General features: G+C 38.7%; 1 long non-coding RNA gene across 1 annotated transcript in view; it reads left to right on the forward strand.

Moving 5' to 3' along the window:
• The window catches only part of LOC121016750 (uncharacterized), a 182,025-nt gene extending 171,420 nt beyond the window's left edge, over window positions 1–10,605 (forward strand). The window contains exon 3 of the long non-coding RNA XR_005784425.1: window positions 10,508–10,605. This is a non-coding gene — a long non-coding RNA (uncharacterized LOC121016750). The remainder of the gene's footprint in view (window positions 1–10,507) is intronic.
• The last annotated feature ends 529 nt before the right edge of the window (window positions 10,606–11,134 follow it).

The following is an 11,134-nucleotide window of genomic DNA, read 5'->3' on the forward strand; positions in this document are numbered from 1 at the left end:
CTCTCGCCAGTGACTAGCTTCCGGTCTGAGAGCGGGCTCTGCCTGAGGGCTGTGAAACCAGAAAAATTTGGAAATGGACAAGAGGGCTGTTGTCCAAAAATGCGAAGGAAATCTGACACTCCACCCTGAAGTAAAATATCAGGAGGCCCCAAAGCAAGCCATCTCTGATGAGTCACCTGTGACACCCAATTGAAATAGCATCGCCTTGGCCGAGTGCTCTGGTTTCTACAGATTAATTGGTCTGGTTACAACGGCTGCTCAGGATCTTTAACTCCCACTCATGCCTTGCTTTTCTCCAACACCCAGAGAACACCTGTTCCACTTTTAAGAGGGCGTGAAAAGTCTAGAGGGATTCAGGATGCTTTCCTTTTTGCTCCTGGGAAATGGAGAAGTTAAGATACTGAATGGTCTGAGATTTCCTTTGAAGAAATATTGGAGGGTGCCCTGAGCCTGAGCCAGGGATCATTACTGAAGCCCTGGCTCTTCCCTTACTAAATATGTGAACTTAGATAAGACCTTTTAAATCTGGGGCACTTAGCTATTCACCTGTACCATGTGAATTACAACTACTATTCCATCTACCCCATAGCCTACAGGCCTTTGGAAAGAAAGCAGAAATTTTACAGTTGACACGTTTTGATTTACTTGTCTTGTGTTTCTAGCGTCTAACAGGGTGCCTGGCACATGATAGATTCTTAATGTTTTAAAAACAAATGTAAGGCACAGGTGACCTCACATTGGAAATGCTATTTGTAGACCTTTGAAACATAAGGAAGTATCATGAGTGAATGGGAAGGAATTCTTACTAGAGATATAGATAGTCTGTGCGCACAGCTTTTCTAACACTGAAAAGATCAGAGTTGAGCTTCTTGTTAAAGGATTTGGAACTTAAGTTGTGACTGAGAAAGAAAGAGAATGATGAAAAACAATCCAGTTCTAGCTCTGCTGAAAAATTTAGAGCTTGAAATACTATAATCCCATGCAAGTTAACAAGAATTGGCATTTCCTTGGGGCTGGGATATACAAACATTGATGTCTACACTATGTCTACACCCTGACTGTACCCTGTATACCCTGTCTGCACAGCTCTGCATGGATAAAATTGATTTAAACTTGATACTCAGAACTTTACATTTCCATTTTATTATGATCTCAGTGCTGTTGCTTTGTGACTTATGAAAATACTGGAGGTTTCACTCACCGTATTGAAAGTATTAAGACAAAACTGGCATCAATCCTTAGGGATTTAGCAAATAAAAATAGAGGACACGCAATATTTACAACATAAGTAAAATATTTGTTACCAAAAATTCAAAATTAATTGGGTGTTCTGCATTTTATCTGGCAACCTTTTCAAATATGTTAAAATATTGATTTCCTTTTTTTTAATGCATTATTTTTTGAAGTATCTTTATTTATTTTTTGAGAGAGTGCACACTTGCACACAAACAGGGGAGAGGCAGAAAGGGAGAGAGAGAACCCCAAGCAGGCTCAGCACTGTCTGCACAGAACCCACACGGGGCTTGAACTCACAAATTGTGAGCTCATGACCTGAGCAGAAATGAAGAGTCAGACATTTAACCAACTCAGCCACCCGGGCGCCCCTAAAATATTAATTTTCTTATGTTTTGTTTTTGTCCTCATAAACTATCTAAGCCTTAAGAAATTTGGCCAGTTTTCTTTTTCATTTAATTCTCACCTAATTAACAAATAGACTTGGCAATACAGTTTAATTGATTCAAAGAAAGCTTTTGATTCTTTGACCCACAAAAATTTCTGAATTTCTAGGTGGCAGGATACAAAGAACAAAGGCCAATCTAAATATAAATAGGAGAAAAAGTGAACATTTACAATTGCAAGGTTGCCGTTTATATGACACTGTAAATAGTCTCCATTCTACTGGGCAGATGGCATTACATAGTAAAGATTTCATCATCATTAGAAATGCATTAAAAAGAAGAAGAAGAAATAGGGGGATGTAAAAATTGAGCCAGTAGTCCCACATTACTCATTCTCAATGATCTTTAAGAATACAAAGGAGATTTTGTTTCAGGGTTGATACTAAACAGCCAAAGTCTACAGCTTTGTTTTCAAATAGCTCTAATTTGTAATTTTATAAGAACTTACTGCCAATCTAGAAAGGCAGCCCCAAAAGTAAGCCAGTTTTGTTAATGCCTTAAGTACTATATTTTCCTGTGAAGCATTGTCTCATATATTTATAATTTAAAGTAAAATTGAGTAAGGATGGAAATTGAAAAAGCAAACCAGATACTTGAGCGACCTATATTTAGTTCAAATGAGACACTTAGAGCTTTATTATTTTAATACTTAATTATCTAGGAACCAAAAGGAAAGAAGTTTGCTATAATCATGGTTGTTTGAGAAAAAAGTCCTTACGTTAAAACTCTGGCAAAGATGAAGTATTATGAAAGCAGCAAATTTGGAAAATGAGAACATTGCACAGTTGCCTTGTTTTGTTTCTTTTTTTTTTTTAATGCTTCTACTTTAAGAGAATGACTTTCAGAAATTATCAGCTGTGCCCAGGCTACTGTTGATAATAATACCACACAACACAAGAATGATAGCAGCCCTGATGAAGAAGGTATAAACGAAAATAGGACATCACCCTGCAAATCGATTCTACTGTTTTCCAATTTCCCTGTTCAGTACTGGTTGAGGCTGTGAAACTGACCAGAGTAATATAAAATGAAAGTAAAGAGAGAATACCTGTGACTGCTACCTTTTAACAAATGACATCCTTCTGTATGTATCCTTCTCAGGCTATAACTATAGCAAAATGTGACATTTGTACTTGCTAACAACTTTTATGTTGGCTGAATTAATGCTTTATATTTGTATTTATTTTTTTAGTTTTTATATATAGAGAGAGAGAGCACAAGCCAGGGAGAAGGGCAGAGGGGGAGAGAGAGAATCTTAAACAGGTTCCACGCTCAGCATGGAGTCCAACTCGGGGCTTGGTCCCATGATCCTGGGATCATGACCTGAGCCCAAATCAAGAATCATGTGCTCAGCTCACCGAACCACCTAGGTGCCCCTGAATTAATGCTATAAATGAAGCAACAAAAGCTATTGTTTGCATATAAATTTAATACTGAAAAAAAGTGGTTTTTTTGTAATGTCTAAAGCCTGATACTTTTCATATGATTTTGTTTCTTTTCAGTTCAAAACTCTAAAGAGATATTAACATCAGGTTTATTGATTGTACACTACTGGCCTTTGTTGTATTTTAATGTTTTAAATTTATTTATTTATTTATTTATTTATTTATTTTTTTTTTCCCAACGTTTATTTATTTTTGGGACAGAGAGAGACAGAGCATGAACAGGGGAGGGGCAGAGAGAGAGGGAGACACAGAATCGGAAACAGGCTCCAGGCTCTGAGCCATCAGCCCAGAGCCTGACGCGGGGCTCGAACTCACAGACCGCGAGATCGTGACCTGGCTGAAGTCGGACGCTTAACCGACTGCGCCACCCAGGCGCCCCTTAAATTTATTTTTAAGTCATCTCTACACCCAACATGGGACTCAAACTCATGAGCGAGATCAAAAGTTGCATGCTTTTCACACTGAGACAGCTAAGCACCCTATATTTCAATTTTAATTCCCTTGAAGTGATGTGAGGATTCAACATGATATTAACTAGAAGACTGCCTTTTGTGAATCACTGAATTTGACCATACAGAGGGATATTAAAACACACTGATTTGTCTTTTAAGTATTTGAAATTTAGCATATATATGAAAAACAAAAGACTGTAAAACTAGTGGCAGGCACATGCAATTCTCCCAAGATATTTATTACCATTCCCCAATCTGCATTCTGGGCAGGCACTGTGTAAGTAATATTCCTGAAATCAAAAACAATGGGGGAGGGCCCTGTGGGAGGTGATTTAGGTAAAGAGGGTGGAGCTCTCATGAATGGGATTAGTGCCCTTATAAAGGAGACCCCAGAGGGTTTCCACCCTGTGAGGGCAGGTAGAGAAGACAATAATTCCACGAACAGGATAGGAACCTCGCTAGAAACAAAACCTCTCATAGCCTTGATCTTAGATTTCCCAGACTCCAGAACTATGAGAAATTTCTACTGCTTATAAGCCACCTAATGTATGGTATTCTGTTACAGCAGCCTAACTCGACTAAGGTGTGTGTGTGTGTGTGTGTGTGTGTGTGTGTGTGTGTGTGTGATATAAGGTATATATAGGAATATATACGTATATGATTTTATCCATATACATATACATTTTATCCATTGAGATAAAACATGAAAATTCACATTTTCACATAAAACTCGACTAAAAAAATGAGGACTGAGGGCAGCCCTAGTTGGAATAAAAGAAGCCTTTCAGAAAATTGATGAGATTTTGTCCAGCTGGTGTGAGATTTCAGCTAGGCACCAAAGGAGGATATACCACAGAGATATTCACAAAAGGGATAGAGTATGTTCTTACCCATTTGCTTTATCTTGGCTTGACACACAAGGTAAAGCATTAATTCATCCATACTTTAGTATTGATAGGGCTTAACTCAGGGCTTGAACAAGGATAATAAGTTCATGGCTATGTGTCACCTACATTATTTCACTGAATTTCATGTTTTAATTAAATAGTATAAGAACAGTGTTACAAATGAAGAGACTGATTAGTGGAGAACTTAAATAATTTGTCCATACTCAGACAGAGATCTTTGGCTCTAAAGCCAACTCTGTTTTGATTACAGTATATAAAGGTCCCTAGGAATAAGACAGAGTATTGAAAATGAGATGTTGTAGAATTTTTTTCTCCTTTAAACAGGTCTTGGTCTGTATCAAATCATAGTCAAATAGTATCTGCGAGTATTTATCAAATGGACAGTACTATTGGTGTAGGTTTGAGATACTTTCATGCCCCAAGAAATGGAAAAAAAATTTAAAGTCACAGGGGAAATAGTCACACTGTTAAAGTAATTTGACTTTGTCAGACTGAACTGATAGATTTAAAGGTATAATAACTTGGTATTTTTTATCTTTCCACTAAATAATTAAATAAAATGCTTAAATATGTATAAATATGATTAATCATTAATATTTATTAACTTGACTATTTTTCACCATTCTACTGCAAGATTGAATTATTTTACAAGACTGGAAACTGAATGGAATTACCATACTGGACCCTTGAGTTATCTGATAATACTTAAGCTTAGAATCTGTGTGAGAGTCAAGGCCACAGTCAAATGTGAGACTTTAACACCCTTCCCTGCTTGAAGATGAGCTTATAATCCAAATGGAATGAATGGAACTAAACAACAATTGTTGATTTTCTCTAACCTCAGTCATGATCTGAATTTTTTTTTTTTTCTCTGAAGCTTACAGAATCACAAAAAAGCCAAATGGGAGGGAATATCAGAGGGCAGTAGTCTTCAGCATGGAGACACAGGAAATGAAATTTGGGCAGAATCGGCATCAGAAACAGGAAAGGAGTACATTAAACACAGCAGAGAAAACACAGAGGATAAGGAGTTAATTGTACTTTAATCCCCCAAACTATCAATATTTATAAAGCAAATGTGTTGGTGTACCGCAGTAATTTCAGGGATACTTAATTTTTATTTCTGGTTGTTGTATCACAGGGTTTCTGAATCTCTGCATTACTGACATTTGCAGCCAGATAACTCTTTGTCATGGTGGGGTGTTCTGTGCATTATCAGATACTTAGCGACACCAACACCCGTGGCCCCTACCCATCAGATGCCAGTAACGCCTCTCACAAAGATGTGTCAACCAAAAATGTCCCCAGAGATTCTCAAATGTCCCTTATGGGGAAAGTTGTCCCATGTTGAGAACCACCAAATAATTAAATTAAATGGTTAAATATGTATATATATATGATCATTGCAGATAATGACAAATTAATTTTTATTTTTCATGGCATATTAACCCGTTTGCAGCTTACTCATAGATAAACCTGAGCAGGAACCTGGGATGCAGCTACAGTAAAAGCCTGGTTTGTGAGCATAATTCGTTCCGGAAACATGTTTGTAATCCCAAGCACTCGTATATCGAAGCGAATTTCCCCATAAGAAATAATGGAAACTCAGATGAGTTGTTCCACAACCTGACAATATTCATATAAAAGTGGCTATAATACTGTAATGTCATACAAAATAATAAAGAAAATACACAGTATAAAAAAATAAATTAACCTGCACTTGCCTTTGAAAACCTTCGTGGCTTGTGTGAGGAAGACGAGAGAGGTAGGTTATTGTGTAGGATAACTTTCACTATCACTTATGGAACCACTGCTCTCTCTTGGCTCGATGGAATCTTTTTCTGCATTGGGGCCATCGTATATGCTCACACAGATGTGTGATAAACTCTTAGCATATACTGTATTTAATGTAACTGGCAATAAGGCAGCCAAAGAAGAGCTCTATATCTGCTGGCAGCCTGACCTAGAATGAAGCAAAGCTTCCCTTGTATGGAAGTGAAGCTTACTCTTACATGGAAAAGCAAAGGACTGTCTGTAGGTGCTTTGAAGTGACAGAAAATACACTTCCAACATTCTGAAAAATGACTGATATCTGCCAAACACTGTGGTTTGATACTGAGCATCCAAGCATGGGAGTCAAGCACCCACAATCCTGCATAGGGAAAGAGAGAGAGGAACCATTGGCTCAGCTGTGATCATGTGACATTCCATATCACCTACAACTTCTATTGCAAGACGTGGCTCATTTATCAAGTTAAAATTTATTAGAAATGTTTGCTCATCTTGCAGAACACTTGCAGAACAAATTACTCATGATGCAAGGTTTTACTGTATTTTCCTACCTCAATACTGTGTCATAGGCTCATCATTAGTGATCTCTAGCCTTTCAAACGGTAAGGGAAGAGGAATCAAACCACCCCCATAGGCGTTCTGGATGCAAATGTCTGTGATATTAAAACTAGCACGTATATGTAAGGATAAAGTATGGGATTGACTCTTGCTAATGTCCAGCACAGGCAAGCAGACATTCTGCTCATTGCAGTTACTCAGAGACCCAAACTGATGGAGCAGCCACCATTGCGAATGTTCATGGTCACTGTGCCAGAAAGAAAATGTTGGTGCCAAAGGCAGGCTGCCCCAAGATGGGCCACTTTGGTATGAATGTTATTTTGAGTTAAAAGAAATCAAAACCTGGCAGATTCAGAAAAGCTCTTTACCTCCCACTCAATGGCGGTTTGTACCAGGACGAAACCTATTAACAAAGATTCCCCTTTACCTAAGAAATTTAGCTACATAACAGGGAAAGCTTTGTTTTCTGAACATCTCCTCTCATCTTCCTGCTAATGGTCTTTGTCCCCTTTGTATCCTCAAACATCTACCCCTCTCTTACCTCATATAAGCATCATGTTGCCTCACTGTCTTTGGAATTTCATGTGTGTGTGGATTCCCCATACAAACACCATCAAATTTGACTTTCTCCTGTTTATCTGCCTCACCTCAATTTGATTCTTGGTCCAACTAGAAGGACCTTGAAGGGCAGAGGAAATTCTCCCTTCCTAACAAAAGTATGTGGTAAATTGTGCACCCAGGTTTTAAAGTTTTCACCTAGAAAGACATGCATCACTTCTCTTCCCATTTCATTGGCCAGAAGAGTCATGTGGCCACTCTTAACTGCACCAGCATATGGGATGGGAAGTCCAATTCTACTGTTCTCAGAAGCAGCAAGGCCAGAGACCAACATCAATGACAAACATACCGTGTAAGGATTGTGCTAGACACTTTTAGTGATGCAGGAGTAAATAACACCTAGTACCCACTCTCGGTGACCCGGCAATTAGGAAGAGAATCTGTAGCATACACACATGACTTTAAAACAAACCAACAGTTGCTACAATTATTTTCCACCAATCACATGGGAAAAAGAAACCAAAGCCAACTGTCTACTGCAGGGGTCCTCCACCAGGGTGAATTTGTCCCCCAGAGGATATTTTTGGTTTTCACATATTAAAATGTTGCAGAGGAGCCAGGGAGGTTGCTAAGTATCCTACAACTCACAGCAATGCTCCCCACACAAAAAAGAAACTATCTGGCCCCAAATGTCTAAGGTGCTGAGGCTGAAAAACTCTGGTTTATAATTTTCAGACTTTCTCACACACACTTCTACATCCACTAAAATGAGTATTAGGCCTGTCAAATATCTGTAGTTGAGACCTTACTAGACAGAAGTAACCAGAAGCCCACGTGTGCTCTGATGAGGGAGCTTGGGGCAAGCTGAGGGCAACATACAGGCTGCACCCCACCCCCAACCCCCACCACCAAGGTGGAATATGTGTGATAGTCCTCAGACACTCCTGGCTACCCAAGAACAAAGGAAAGGAGTTTAAGTGCTTGCCATGGTAATGTGGGAAACTAAGGCAAATTAAAAATTAAATTCCCTTACTGCCTACAGCCCATCCACAAGTCCTTGAAACCAGCAGATTGACCTCCCTCTAGGACTCAGCTGCCTCGATAATGACATTTTGCTAGGGGCAAAAGAGAACCTTAGCTTAGTTTAACATTATCCCAACCTTGATGATCCTATAAGTCAACGTCCTTTATCTCAACTGCCCCAAGATACATGCTGGCAATCATACTGCAAGCTTATGGTCCCCTGATATGCATCGGAAGGGTCTTATGACTGAGGTTTTATTAAATGGTAATAAATGGTGTCTCCCTAGCAACAGCTAGCCCCTCAGGGTCCTGGAAACCTTGCTTCCAAAATTCTATGGAGACTTATTCTATCCCTGACCCCTTCCCAACCTGAGGGTATATAGTGAGTTGCCTGTCACGACCCCATGCAGCACTTCCTGCCCATGGATCCTGTCCCCATGCTTTAATGAAATCATCTTTTTGCACCAAAGATGTCTTCAAGAATTCTTTCTTGGCCGTCAGCCCTGGACCCCACGAACTCCCCATCACCCCCATAACTTAATCATGCTCTACCATCATACATTTCATGTTCAGGTATGGTACTTTTATTCAGAAGTGCACATCTGGTACATCCATTTTGAGATCCACATGAGAGCTGACTATATTTTCCATTTTTTTCCCCAAAAAGACTTTGAAATTCAAATTTAAAGCATTGCTTTTCAAAACAGTACCACAAACATGTATGCCAACTTAATTAGAGCGAAGTTTAGTCCCGGTGAGAGGAAAAAAAAGTGGCATGAGTTAACGAGATGCTTACCATGGATAATAAGCTTTATATCAGGTTATGGTAAGACCTTGACAGTGTCACCTTTCTCTAGGAACAGTCCACCATGATAGGAGCAGTCAAGAAACGATGGACAATAGGGAGTGACCAAGGAAAGGGGGTGTGCTAAAGCTCAGGGGTACTAATTGAGTTTGTGAGACAACTTTTTACAGACACAAATGAATGCAGAAGCAAGAGAGGCATGTGGAATGAATTCTTTATACCTAAAGACTGGGAGCTATAAGTAAACTACACTGAGGGAATTTTAACCTTCCAAAGTCAACTTGTGTTTGAATTTGGGTTTAAAGTTAGTTTCCAGACAGCGAGTTTTGTTTTCTGGTCTGAGCCTCAAGCCTGAGGCTTGCAGATGACTGGTTCCAGAGGCATGATGTGGTGCTTGGCAAAAGGATATTTGTGGGCTGTTAATCTGTGAATCAAAAGGCAAACCCTGGCCCAGCAGCATGTTAATCCTGATGGCTGAGAGGAAGCCAATACAATCATTTACAAGAATGATCCCAGTTTGGGGTCTCCAAACTATGTTTGGAATGTACCAAATCAATAAATTGCTAACTTTTCCACCTGTGTTAGCTCACTGTCTCCTCAGGGGGTTGAAGCTTGTAGCACAAATCCAAATCCAAATACTTTCCTCATTACTCAGACTACAACAGGTTAAAGGAGCAGGCCTAAACCCACTTTGGAATTCTTTTATTTACAAGTTTCCTGAAGTCACAAGGGAAATTTAATTGTTATGCAAATTCTTCATAAAAAAAAAATGGCCCCTTTCATATCTGTCCTTGGTGAATACCAACCATTATTTCCCTTTTATTCTCTGGGTTATGTTTATTAAGTAAATGTATTTGGTCAAACAATATAGGCTCAAGTCTTTAGGAGTGATGGGTCCATAATTCCTGCAACTTGTTCTCAAATGTTTTGGCACAAATCCTAAGTATAAAAGTTTACACACACCCAGGAATAAAGCAAATTTGGTAACATGTTATCTTTTTGATAAACTGAAATGAAGAGTTTACTGGATTCATTGTACTGCTTTTGCAGGTTTAAATTTGTCAAGTAAAAAAAAGTAGAAATAAATAAACAAAAACCCCAGATGTGTAAGGTAGCAGAAAGGAAGAGCTTTTATGATGTAAACTTGAAATCTTAAAATGAGATAACATTAAAAATTGTCTTAGTTTTTTCCTTAGAGAAAATGCGGTAGAAATAATAATATTAGGATATGATGGAACACACTATTCAAATCTTTGTTAAATCATATTGATGATGCTACTCTCCCCAGGGTGTATTTTCAACAGTGATGGTGGAGGATTCCAGATTTAGCCACATAATGTCAACTGGTTCCTTTCCTTACCAACAAGAAGGCATACTCAGGCAAAAATAAAGGTAAGCTTTTTTAGCATGATTCAGTCTGAGTTGACTTTGATTCATCAGCACTGGGCCCTAAGCTGCTTTGCTAAGTAGCTACAGATTGTACTGAGATAAAAAGTGCTTAATTAGCACTCAGTGCTTACAAGGTCTGACAGTTTATTGTAGTGGGTTGTACCTTGAATATCTCCTTGCCGAATGATTCTATGGACTGAATTGTGTCCCTCGGAATTTCTATGTTGAAGGCCTAACTCCTGTTATATAACAAAAATTCAGCTGAATAAATTTTAAATCTAATTGGCTTTAATGAATGATTCATGTCTCAGGCAGCATCCCATCTAGCAAATAGAAAGGAGCAAAAAAGAGCTACAGAAAAGGTTTTAAAAGGCAGATAGGGCTTAGGACAAGGGACACATAAACAAAACAAAACAAAACAAAACAAAAAACAAAAAAAGACTATTTCAGGCAAGGTCCTTTCTTTTGGGGGACAAAATGAGTCCATCAGGAGATGACTTCACTCAGGCTGACCAAGAAGTTCCAG

Source organism: Herpailurus yagouaroundi, unplaced genomic scaffold, assembly GCF_014898765.1.
Source record: "Herpailurus yagouaroundi ecotype Mexico unplaced genomic scaffold, PumYag 213, whole genome shotgun sequence".
NCBI classification, from domain to species: domain Eukaryota; kingdom Metazoa; phylum Chordata; class Mammalia; order Carnivora; family Felidae; genus Herpailurus; species Herpailurus yagouaroundi.